This window comes from Arachis duranensis, chromosome 3 (assembly GCF_000817695.3).
Source record: "Arachis duranensis cultivar V14167 chromosome 3, aradu.V14167.gnm2.J7QH, whole genome shotgun sequence".
In the NCBI taxonomy this organism is placed as follows: Eukaryota; Viridiplantae; Streptophyta; class Magnoliopsida; order Fabales; family Fabaceae; genus Arachis; species Arachis duranensis.
The window spans coordinates 77,867,365-77,881,100 of NC_029774.3; the positions used below are offsets into that span (position 1 = coordinate 77,867,365).

General features: G+C 32.4%; 1 pseudogene across 1 annotated transcript in view; it reads right to left on the minus strand.

Moving 5' to 3' along the window:
* Positions 1-12,987: 12,987 nt before the first annotated feature.
* Positions 12,988-13,736, minus strand: part of LOC107479578 (inositol oxygenase 2-like) — a 2,744-nt pseudogene continuing 1,995 nt past the window's right edge. The window contains exons 8-10 of the transcript XR_002372427.2: positions 13,536-13,614; positions 13,373-13,454; positions 12,988-13,250 (exon numbers count right to left, since the gene is read on the minus strand). The product of XR_002372427.2 is annotated as an inositol oxygenase 2-like (transcript). The remainder of the gene's footprint in view (positions 13,251-13,372; positions 13,455-13,535; positions 13,615-13,736) is intronic.

Below are 13,736 nucleotides of genomic sequence, written 5' to 3' on the forward strand. Positions count from 1 at the left end.
ACAGCAGAGCTCCACACCCTTAATCTATGGTGTGCAGAAACTCCACTGTTGAAAATACATAAGTGAAAGGTTCAGGAATGGCCGAATGGCCAGCCCCCATGAAGATGATCAAAAGACCGAATGGTCAAAAGATGACTAATACACTAGTAAAAAGTCTTATTTATACTAAACTAGCTACTAGGGTTTACATGAGTAAGTAATTGATGCATAAATCCACTTCCGGGGCCCACTTGGTGTATGCTTGGACTGAGCTTGATCTATCCATGAGCTGAGGCTTTTCTTGGAGTTGAACTCCAAGTTATAACGTGTTTTGGGCGTTCAACTCCGGATCATGATGTGTTTCCGGCGTTTAACTCCAGACAGCAGCATGTACTTGGCGTTCAATGCCAATTTACGTCGTCAATTTCCGAATAAAGTATGAACTATTATATATTGCTGGAAAGCTCTGAATGTCTAATTTCCAACGCCGTTAAGAGCGCGCCAATTGGAGTTCTGTAGCTCCAAAAAATCCATTTCGAGTGCAGGGAGGTCAGATTCCAACAGCATCAGCAGTCCTTTTGTCAGCCTTTTTCAGAGTTTTGCTCAAGTCCCTCAATTTCAGCCAGAAATTACCTGAAATCACAGAAAAACACACAAACTCATAGTAAAGTCCAGAAATATGAATTTAACATAAAAACTAATGAAAACATCCCTAAAAGTAGCTTGAACTTACTAAAAACTACATAAAAACAATGCCAAAAAGCGTATAAATTATCCACTCATCAATAGTCAGTCCATTCCTCAGGCTCTACAGAAAAGACTGCTCTGATACCATAATATAACACCCTAACTATCAAAATGTCACACTTTCGGTTGCGCCACTCTGATAGCTCGGGTATTAAGGCGAATCTTAAAATATTTAATACTAAAATATGAGCCTATTTAAAACGGAACATAAATCCATACTTACAACCATATACATACATATACATAGTATTAACTTACAAGCTTTACATAACAAAAATCCTATCCCTCTTACAAATTGTGAAAGATAAAGGCGAGGGAATAGTAAATAATAACTAAAGCAATACAAAACATCGCGACAACAATAACTAGGTATATTCTTCATGACTTCTGCATCCGTATCCTGAAAGGAGAAATCTGTAGGAGGGTGACAACATCATCCTCAAAAGGATTCTCAGTAAAGGGTTTTGAGAATTGCTATAAGAAGATATTTTAACGAAAAATTATTTTAAAAGCTCAGTAGTCATTGTTGTCTTATGAATTATTCAAACATCGACATGTAATTAAATCCGAAACTCCAACACCCATATCTTAATTTCGTAAAAGTTCCATTCTTTATAAATAGACATAATATTCAATGTAAATACCAAGGGATCAATCAACCTAAACTCACCCATCACGGCCTCCGGCCCAATATACAATTAAATCTCGGCCTCCGGCCCAATATATAATTAAATCTCGACCTCTGGCCCAACAAAACTCATCACCACCATCATCAACCCACCACCAATACTTAAAATAGAAATGAGTCACAGGAACAAACAAATACAAGGTAAACACACTTAAAGAGCAGTTACAGCAAATATCATGGATACCAGTTAAGCAGAACTTATCAGGTAGGCATACCAAAACAATTTAAACACACCCAAACCATGGCAAACAAATGCAGTATGATGCATGCTTGTCCTACTGGCCGTGAGCTCACGTGTTGGTTACTTTGCCAGAGCCCGACAAATCTGGTAGCTAACCCGGATATTGTCCCCTTGAAAACTGGTGGGCGGAACACCACCACGAACCCAATGACAAGTCATCTTAGACTAGTTTCACAAGCCTTTTTTATTAGTTTTTACTTGGTTTTCATGCATTTTTAGGCAATAAGTAAGTGTTTGAGTAAGAATTTCATGCTTGTCTTGAATCAATCAAACATTGGTAATTTTATGCATTTTCATTAGATTTCTTGCAAGATATAGTTGATAATATGAATGATGCAAGATTTGATGATTATGCCAAGGCTTTGATGTATTTTTTTTTGTTGATGATAGGTGAAAAGATGAAGGAAAAGAAGCAGAAAGCACAAAATTAGCTCAAAGGAAGAATTATAGACACATTTTGAAGTTTGAGCATGCTTTGGAGCCTTAGGCCACACTTTTAAAAGCGTGGCCCATTATTTAAACAAAGAGAGCACTCTTGGCGTGAAAACGCTACGACGCGCACGCGTACAAGATGCTGATGCGTCGGGCAAGGATTTTTGAAGACCCACGCGTACGCGTGCATGACGCATATGCGCGGATATGATCAGCACTCGTTTCCAGGGAGAAAGCCACGTTCACTAAGTGAGCATTTTCGGGCACATTCAAATCTTGACTTGAAGTTTTGCAGCCTACGCGTACGCGTACAAGATGCGCACGTGTCAATGGAGAATCTGGAAGGAAGCACCCGAACGCGTGGGTGGCGCTGAAACATGGAATTAACATTTTCCCACCCACGTGTAAGCGCATAAGACGCGTACACGTGGGGAATGCTCAATTAAAGAATGCTACCCTCATTTTTTGAACGCTGCAAGGGATGCGTATGCACACATGACGCGTACGCATCGATGAGCCAAAGCACCAGGGACGCGGAAGCGTATAGCACGCGTACACGTGAGTGTAAAAACGCTCCATTCTCCAAATGAACGCTACGCTCTCCTGGAAGTGCATTTCTGCTCAATTAATTTCTTTCTGAGCCCATTCGAATTACATCAAGCAAGGCCCACTCATATCACTCAAGCAAAGGCATAAGGAGCATAAAGAATAGGATTTTCATTTAATTGTAATTTGTTTTCAATTTCAATTTTATTTGTCATTTAAAAAAGCCTATATAGAGGCATGAGTTTCAATTCATTAGGCGGAGTTAGAAAGAGCGCACAGTAGGAGTAGTAGTAGGATAGAAGGCTAAGGTTGGAGGATTAGAGACTCCAGATCTCTCTGATGCACGAAAACTTGTCTCTCAACAAATTTCCCTTCGACAAGTATATCGAATGGTCGTCAAGTAAAAACTCACAATAGAGTGAGGTCGAATCTCACAGGGATTGATTGGTCAAGCAACTTTAGTTGGAAGAGTGTGCTAGTTGAGCTAAATAGGAATTGAGTTGAGAATTGCAGAAAAATAAATGGCGGGAAAGTAAATTGCAGAAAATAAATTGCAAAATCTTAAATGGGGGTTTGAGAAGATGAACATAAAGATAAATGGCAGAAAGTAAAGAGAATGGGTAAGATCAGAAATGGGGGATTCATTGGGCTTAGGAGATGTTGCATTTTCCGGATCAACTTCATTTTCATCTCTTCCTCAATCAATGCATTCATTGATCTCCTTGGCAATCTTAGGTGATTGGATCCCAATTCCTTGGAAACCCAATCTCTCTAAGCTTGAAAAATTTTCCCAATTCCTTGATTTAATTGCTCATGGGAAGAGATAAAGTATGGTCACTGATTATACCACATGTATTTCCAAATCAAAGTGTTGGGAGGATTACATGTCACTATATCCGTCCAAACCCTAATTTGGTCCAACATGAGAAAGCATTTCTAGCATGATCTCCTCATCCCTTTTCAAAGGCTCAGAGGAGATCCAATTATGGAGAGTTTCTTTTCCAAGACAACTAACCAATTGAATTAAGATCGAAAGCTTTCTAGTAAATCAAGAGAAAAGAAAGAATATGAAGAATGAAAACTATAATTGATCCATCAAATTACAACAGAGCTCCCTAACCCAATGAAAGGGGGTTTAGTTGTTCATAGCTCTGGAAATGGAAGATGATGAAGAAGAATACATCCTCTAGTGACTAGAAGTGCAGAAAAGTAAATATACAAGGTGTAGTTCTCCAAAAGTGCCAAGCTTCTCTCTAGTTCAAAACTACTCCTATATATACTACTCTTCTTGATCTTCTAGTTAGTTCTTCAAGTCTTGGATATGGGCCTTTGATCTTGTGTTGAAGCCGTTACAATCTTTAGTGGGCTCAGCTTTGTTTGCAGAAAAGTGTGAGTTAGGCATCGACGTTAGTTAGGAAGTTAGTGGTGTTAACGTTAAGTGAAAATGTGGGTTCGAGAACGTTAGTGACGATCACCTTTTTCACTAACGTTCCAACCCAAAGTGATCCATGTTAAATTTAATGTTAGTGGCACTAACGTGACCACTAATGTTGCCTCTTGGTCCTTCGCAAACGTTATTGGGAATCACCTTTTCCAATAACGTTGCCTTGTGCCCCTTTTCCCTACGTTAGAGTTCATGTTAGTATAATTAACGTGACTCTTAACGTGGGCATGCCTAATCTTCGAGAGCGTTAGTGACACTTACCTTTGTCACTAATGCTTCAATTAGAGTTCACGTTAATTAGATTAACGTGGTAGTGAATGCCATCTCCAACGTTAGTGACAAAGGTGAGTGTCACTAATGTTGGCTTATCATGCTTAGCTCCACGTTACTTCTCACGTTAGTGGTCTTAACGTGACCACTAACATAGGCACTCTTGGGTTGGTCCAATGTTAGTGACAAAGGTGAGTGTCACTAACGTTGGTCATTGATTCCTCATCCCACGTTAGAGTTCACGTTAATTAGATTAACGTGACTCTTAACGTGGCTTAATTTGTGCCTTTGTGGAATGTTAGTGGCATTCACTTTTACCACTAACGTTGGAGCTCCTCTTTTCCTCCACGTTAGCTACTACGTTAATGTAGTTAACGTGGCAACTAACGTGGGCTATGATAGCTTCGAAGGCGTTATTGGTGGTCACCTTTTCCATTAACACTACAAGCTTGTCCCCATTCCATGTTAGTGGTCACGTTAATTAGATTAACGTGGCTGCTAACGTGGTTCCTTCTAGCTTCCTTTGTCCTGAAATCAAGCAATTAAAGTGCATCAAAGCTTTGTTCCAAATCATGAAATTATGCATCATCAATTTTATCATTCAATTCCTGCCTAATCCTCATGAAATCATGTAAAGTTCACAATAATTGCTTGGATCAAGGTGTAAGTGTATTTTCATCCAAAACTTGCTTATTTTCTAAGAAAATGCATGAAACTACCCTAAAATAGTAAAGAAAAGGTCAGTAAAACTGGCCTAGATGCCCTGGCATCACACTCTTGGAGGATTAGAGACTCCAGAGAGCTTAGCAGAGTTGATAAACTTTTATTCAATTTGGCTAATGAAATTTTAGTTTCTGATAATTCTCTCTTCTGCAGATTTACTTTATGCTATTTTACATTTGAGTCTACTGTGATCTGAATTTACCTTTCCTGCAAATTTACATTTTTTGCAATTTTTCTGAATTCTGATTTACGGCTTCATTTAATTTCCCAGCACCCAACTCCCTTTACATTTGCTGCAATTTACTTTTCTTGCCCTTTAAGCTTTTACTAATTTACATTCTGCAATTTACAGTTCTCTACAATTTACTTTCTATTGCTCAATTCTCCTCAATTCACTGTTAGCTTAACTAAACTAATCACCCCACTAAAGTTGCTTGATTCATCAATCCCTGTGGGATCGACCTCACTCTTGTGAGTTATTACTACTTGATGCGACCCGGTATACTTGCCGGTGAGTTTGTGTGGAAATCTAATTTTACCCCATCAGAACCCCACCATTGCGAGCGGTACACCACCACGAACCTCACAAGATATTCAATTAGAAAACAACACACACATGTAGGCGGTAAACCATCACGAACCCCATAAACATCTCGACACTGGGCAAACGGTAAACCACCACAAACCTTGTCAGGTCAAAGCTCAAAACAATTTCATTTTTAAACCTCTTTCTTAACATTTCACCAATCTTTTATCAGCAAGTAATACAATAGTACATTCTCAAAAACATTTGATAATAATATAGGAATCTTTTCTTAAGATCCATACCTAAGGTAGTTACCAAAATAACACCGGCAGCCTAATTTCAATTCTATTTTTAAAATACCAAATGAATTCGGAATTGCACAAACTTTATGTCCAAGAAATCGTCTTGGATTAAGCTTTCTAATAAACTAAAAATCGTAATTTTCTGATCAATCTGGCCTCAGGAATGGAAGGAAAATCGTGACTGCTCTGCAGTACTTAAAAACCAGAAAAACAGCAGCAGTGTGCCATATTCAATATTCCATATAAAACTCAAATTAATTCCAACCACCTTCAAAATTAATATGGTTAAACTTAACTTATCCAAGTTTCTTTCTCAATTTGTTCCAGGTCAACATCATTTTTAATAAAGAAGTTACATAATTTGAAAGTTAGATAGAAATAATTCAAAATCTGTTTTAGAAATCAAGAAGCTTAGTATCTTTCAACTTATATAACTTTTACTACAAAACTTAAATTAGGCTAAAGTTTGGTTTGAATACTCCTAACTTATCTAGCAACAAGTGTGTCTCAGTTGCAACCCAATTTCTATTCAATTCTAAGAGTTACAAGCATTGGAAGTTGATGCATAACTTGTTGAAAACTGATTCTTTCAGGCTTTGATCACCAGTATTCAAAAATTCACAACTCCCAATCCTTAACTCCTAAAATTCTAAAATTTTAGAGCAATAAATCAAGTTAATCAAGTTTTAAAACAAAATTAGTTTTACTCCAAAACTCAGCTCGTAGGAGTTGCAGCAAGATAAACAAGTTGCTGCCCTGTTTGAACTTCTCTGCTGCAGGACAGATTTATTGACTTAACTTTAAAAATTTGCCATAAATTGTATATTTAGAAAAAATGTCTCAAATTTTTCAGTCCAATTTCCTAAATTCCCTAGTTTAATCCAGACTTGGTCTCACACAATTCCGATCATCACAGAATTAGTTATAGATTTTCAAAGTTTATGACTTCGTTTAAAAGTAATGCAGAAAATCAAATTTCATAATTCAACTTTGAAAAATCATAACTAATTCTCTAGTTAATACGAAACATTTAAAATTGAATATTGATAACTATACTTGTTGTAGTTTACTTTGCTTTTAGTCTCATAATTCCAATCACTATTAAGATGCCGGTTAACTTTTAAAGTTGTCATTTTATTTCAAAACTTCAGATTTTCAACAAGTAGTTTTGTATTTCAAAATTCAACCCCTTTTATACTTCTCAAAATAAATTCTAAATCAACTACCAACCAAAATTCATCGCCATCACAATACATCAATAACCAGCTCAACGACAACAATCCAATATAATCAATCAATATCACTAATCAACAATTCAACCAATTTCCATATACTCAATCAAGATCCACAATCTCTAGCCACCTCAATTACCTCAATCAAGCAAACAATTTTTTTATACAAAATAATTCAATTCAATGCATAATATTTACGTAATCATAGAGTAAATATATTATAACAACTCTTGAAAGAAAAATAAGTTTAAGAAAAATGCCCCTACCTCGATTGTGATTTATCCACACGACAGAAACTCTTTTTCTCATAGCCTGTAACAAGTCACAGCTTCAACCATAGTTCCTTATTGCTTCCGCAACAACAGCCACAACATTAAATACGATACGAAACAACCAAAACTCACCCCTAAAGCAATAACGCCACAAATTTCTCAATAACGTAGAGCAGAAAAGCGACTAAACCAATTTTCAGAGTAAAGCAACTTACTGAAATCGAGGCTAAGTGGGGGAACAAAACTGTAGCAGCTCCGATGAGCTCCAGCACCAATCAGAACTCCGGTGACGGTAGCTCTAACGACATGCAACGACAATAAAGCTCCCGGAATCTCAAAAGGATGTAAACCAAACTCAAAAACCCTTACCGGCAGCATTTCCGACAATGGCAGCGGCATATCTCGGCGGCGAAGGCTCGGCCATCCATTACCCGTGGCAGCGACGGAGCATACGACGACGGCTAGGCAGATCGGCGGTGAGGAGAACCAACCCAGTCTCAGATCTCTCTCTCTCTCACGCATCTCTCCTCCGCGACGGCGTAGTTGGCTGCGACAAGGACGAACGGCGGTGGCGAGCTTCTCCTTCCCCAATTCCTTCTCTTTCTCTTGGGTCTCCCTTCCCTGTCTCCCTCTTTCTTTCTTCTTTTCTTTGTTTCATTTCACAGGACCGTGCGTGTGTGTTGCTGAGAAAGAGGGTGAGCTGAGTGTTGTTTAGTTAGGGTGAGGGTTTGGGTAGTTTTAGGAAATTTTAATAAAATATGGATAATAATGTAATTTTATAAAATAAAGAAAAGATGGAATAATAATTGAGAAAACCAAATTAAATACAAAATATTTATCTTTGAAAATACCTTTTTAATTACTAATTTATAATTTATTTTCAGTTAAATAATAATTTAATAAAAATTGGAGATAAGTAAATTAATTCTCCTTTATTTACAAAATAAGGTTAAAAATCTAAATATTTAAAATTAAAGCATATAAAGCATTCGCTATTTTTCAATTATAAGAATTGTAAATAATAAATAAGGATTTACTCAACTTATATCTAAAATTCTCTTAAAATATCATCTTAAATAAATATAATAGATCATAAATAATTTATTAATAAATTTTTTAAAATTCGGAGTCTTACAGGGTGAATGGAATGGTTGGAATGGAATGGTTGTGTTGGGTGAATGGAATGAAAGGTTATTCGTAAAAATATAAACATGTATTGTCTTTATTTTCAGAAAATCGTGTCCTAAACTCAAAACTACTCATTTTAACAGTTTGTACCTCTGACTATGATGGGATGGATCCTCTTCACATTATTCAAAAAATGATGCATTTCAGTTTTATGTTTCTTTCTTTTTTTATTTATTTTTTTAATTTTCGCTGGATCTAATTTTGTGGAAAAAAATGCAATCTTAATGGATGTTACCAATAATGAGCCTTTTTTTCGGGTTGATGATTCTTTGTAATGCATCTTAAAAATAATTATGTACATAAAATTTGGAGTATAGTAGTTACATAAACTGTAAATGAATAGGCATTGTAAATGAATCTTTAAACTAAGAAGAGTATAGTAGTATGAATATATCACTGTAATAATATGGTAGTGAATTAATTATAACTAAGACATTTTCATTCTAAAAAAACCAATTTATTTATAAAATAATCTTTCTAATATTTTACATGGTTCTCCTGAGCTAATTGAGATTTAAACCAATCAAAATATTCACAGAATGTCCAAAGTTAAACGAAATATGAATCTTGACTTCTAGAAGATTGTTGATGATGCGATTACTTCTAAGTCTAATGTTCCTAAAACCAATTCTGCTTGACTTATTTGATATGTGGTCTCCATTCCTGTGGTTTAGTAATTAATATTCTCACCAATATATAGAAAAGTGAAAGATGTAGTTCATATTAAGGGTTAAGAGGTGTTGTAGTTATGGTGTTTGATTATTATCCTTGCTTCATTCCCTTTTGTGATGTGTCAAATAAATAGGATGCTCAAATTATTGAATTGGTTTATTTGATTCCTATATGTAATGAATATTTCATGTTCTTTTGTTACTGATTAATGCCATCCATAGATGGTAAATCCATACGTAGTCTGGACGGTGATTTATTTTATAAATGTGAACATGCTAGAGATTGGACACAATGTCATCATCATATCAAACATAATGGATATATAATTTAAATTTTAAGAACTCCACGAATGATATGTAATATATTAATTTTATGTTAATGAAGTGCAGCAGCTCTTTTTGTCTGTCAACATACTTGTGTTTCGAATATCATTATTTCTTATTTCTATTATTTTGTTAGTTAGATTTCTCTTTTTTTTTTCTATCAAGTAAATGTGTATTTTATATTTATACTGTTTTGTCTATTCTTTTCATAAACGTCAACAATGTTGACAATAACATTTATATACTGTGTAAGTAAAATACTAATTGGTGGAGATAGTCAACTTGATTTTTACCATTTTTATATTAGTCTTGTCTTTGGCAAGATTTATGAATTACATATCGTAGGTTGCTATCCATATAAGTTTATGCAAGGAGAAAACAAGTTATACTCTTTCATTGTCATTCATTCTCTTCAAATGAATTTATGTGGTTATTTGATTTCTTTTTTATTTTTAGGTTATATATAATTGAAGTGGTGTCTAAATAAGAAGTGCTACTTTTTTCAAAATACAAGTATGGTGAATATTAGTTGGTTCTAAATTTTTTTAGTTTGGTTAAAATTTTATAAAAATGTCTCAATCTTATGCTACTGTAAAATTATACACAAAAAATTATTTAAAAAGAAATAGAGAAGAACAAGTTGAAAATAGAAAAAGGTGAGTTTTGCTATATTCATTTTTGAGTATTTTTAAAAGAAATTAAAATTTACATCTTTTTATTACAGATGTTTATTAATATTATAAAATCAGTGTTCAATTAATATTATTAGTTGAATTTCTATGCTTTATTATTTGGTTTTGTTCCTACTTCTAATCTTTCTCTTCATTTTAAGTTTAAATATATTCGTATGTGAAATTCATTAACTTACCTGTTTAATTTTTTTAATCTTTTCATAGTTTTAATTTTACATTAAAATTATTTATTATTTTTTTATAGGGATTAATTATTTTGCAAGATAGTCTAATTATTAATGCCAATTTTATATTATCATGTATGATTTATTGTTTCAAATTTTCTACTCTCTTCCTTAACTTAAAAAATATAGTTACTATTTACATTATTTTTTTCAATTATTTTTAAATTTTCTTATTGTTATCATATTTATATTTTTTTGCCTATTTATTTTGGTTTTTATATTTCATTATCGAATTAATTTTTGTATATTTTATATTTTTCATGTTGTTTATTAAGAATTTACTTATTAATATATATACTTATATTTTTAATAGTTAAAATTAATTGTATATTTTTTGATATTTTATGTTTGTGATGTTCGTTTTACTAAAATATTTATTATTTAATATTTTACTATTTATAAAATATATTTAATTAATTTAGTAGCTAATTTTTAATATACATCTAATAACTTGAAAGAAAAATATTAGAAAATTAATATTTTTTATCGATATTAATTGACAATTTATTTTTATACTATTAATATTTAAGACTTAGAGTGTAATATTTAGCATTTACTTTTTAGTGTTTAGAGTTAATCAAATATTAATAAAAAATAATAAATATTGTTAGTAATATAACATTACTATAATTTGCAAAAACAAAGAATGAGAAATAATAATTTTAATCACTAAATGATAGAGATAATTCGATGATGGAAGATGAAGAGAATAAGTATTTGGGCCTAAATTGCAATTATAGATTCCAAACCCTAATTGAAATGAAACCTATCAAGAGATTTTGGTCTTGATTCTTTCGTAGTATCTAGCTACTTCAACCATCATCTTGCTTCACCCCCTTTACCGTCTCTTCCTCATCGTCGATCATTACCTCCCGATTCACAGCCCTTTTCTCACGCTTTCCTCCTCTGACAATAATTCGTGCATTCACGCCTTCCAATCCCTACGCAATGTTCTTCAATCCTTGCTGTCATTATTTTAGGTTTTATTTTTCTGAAATTCTAATTATTTCTTTTTGTTTCTTGATTGAATTAGATTACTTATTCTTCTTGGTTCTATTGAAATCTTCTATTAGGATTTAGCTGATTATAATACTCTATTTTTCAGTAAGAGACAAAATCTTCGGTTTGTTCTCTAGTCTTTATACGAAATATAGCAATCTAATAAGGCTGAATGGTGAAGCATGCAGATAGAGATGATCCAAACAGGTAAGATGCTGAATATTAGTAGAAAATCCGTCAGTTCCAAAAATCTTAGCTGGGCCTCATCCGTAACTATTTTACCCATTCTTACCCAAAGTTATTGGAATTAATTAACATGCATATCCTCTTTTTGAATAACGAGAACAAAATGAGTGAATCATGACTGAAGGAACATGATCATATTCACTTTGATTTTGTCATCAGAAAATTGTTTTGGTCTTATCTTGCATATTTTCTTTTTTTTTTAGAAAAAAAAAACAACGACTATGAATGAGTTGAGAAAACAGAAGAAAGAAAAGGTTCAAGAACAGGATCATTGAGTTTTCTCTCTATATCCTTTGAAAGTAATTTTTAAGTTATAACTATTTATATGTGTAAAAATAGTTTAGACTAGAATTTTCTTGTCATGCAGTGAGGATTAGAACACCTCCTTAACCTGATATTTAGTCATAATTAATTGAACTGGTTAATTAAGTGGTTCTCATCATATGTAACTTTTGAACTTTTGAAGGTTATATCTCACTTTTTTCGTGATTCATTAAAGTAGAAGAACTATCTACAAGTGTTGATATTGTAAAAGTTATATGTTTTTCTTCTTAAATATTATAGCCTTTCTCTTAAAAATGCATCAATTTCTTGATTTTTCATGATTATTTTATATAAAAATTTGAATATATATTCTGTAAATTAAGTAAAAAAGAAGTTAGAAGGACAAATATTAAAATTTATAATATTTATTGAATTTTTTTATCAATTTATACAAATACAATAATATCAATTCTTATTGATATTCTAACATTTTTAATCATATACAAAATTAAATTAAATAAATAGTAAAAATATAAAATAATATTAAATTAAATAAATAAAAAATATCTAATTTTTTATATTTGAACTCAAAGGTAGAAAAAGTGCTGCTTATTTATTCTATTCTTAATTTTTTATTTTGTTAGATGATCTTTTTTTATTCTTATCTTTTTTGTTAGATAACTTTTTTTATTTGATTTGATTGTTAGATGATTTTTTTATTATTTTTTTGGTTAGATAACTTTTTTATTTGATTTGATTTTATCTTTTAATTAAACTCATTCAATTCATTCCAAATTTAATATATTTTTAATATTTAAAATTAAAAATTATTGTACAATTAAAGCAAAAGATAAAAATTAAATTTAGATATTTTAAATAATAGTAAAATATGTGAGCCAATTGAACTATTTTTTTATAAAAGATTTAAAAGGGTCATGACTCCTATTATCTGAACTAAAGCTTGAATCATTTGAACCTTGAAAGAACTATATGAATAGTATATAATTTATTATGTGCTCTTCGCAATATGCTAATACACAATGCATGTACAATATGCTCTTCGCAATATGCTAATACAGTAGTTCAATGTTTAAAGACTGGATAAACGTGACGGATTGATCAATTTCAGCTTTCAACAAATTTTGTAACATGGTTTCAAGAAAACAAAAAACAACTCAATTCCCTCTTGGCTTCCATCCATCATATTGAAGTTTCACCATCTAAGCTTTGCTGGGAAATACTGCAAGCCATTTTAAAAACAAGAGAAGAATCCAAAAATTGTTAAACAAAAAAAAAAAAGAGAGATATTAAAATAATAGAAATAGATATAAATCAACAAAGATTACTCAAATTTGTTTTCACCTTCGCAATAAGAGATTGATAGTATGGCTTAACTTTTTCTACATCAACTAAGACTTTGCTCTTACTATACAGATCATATTTGCTGCACAAAATTATGAGTAATGTAAGTAGCGGTCAAAGATGTGACCCTGAAAATATAGATTTAAGTTAGACAAGAGCTTACTTGAATACGTGTAGCCATTTTAAGTTTTCACGATCTTCATCATTCATGAGATGTGTATATGCACCTTCTCTGTGTAAAGCTGCAATAATATACATCATATAGGGTTATTGTATTTGCATAACAAAGAACACCTAGTCATTATAACACAAGATTTAGATAGAACAATAATATATATTTATATAGCACATAATGAAATTGCTT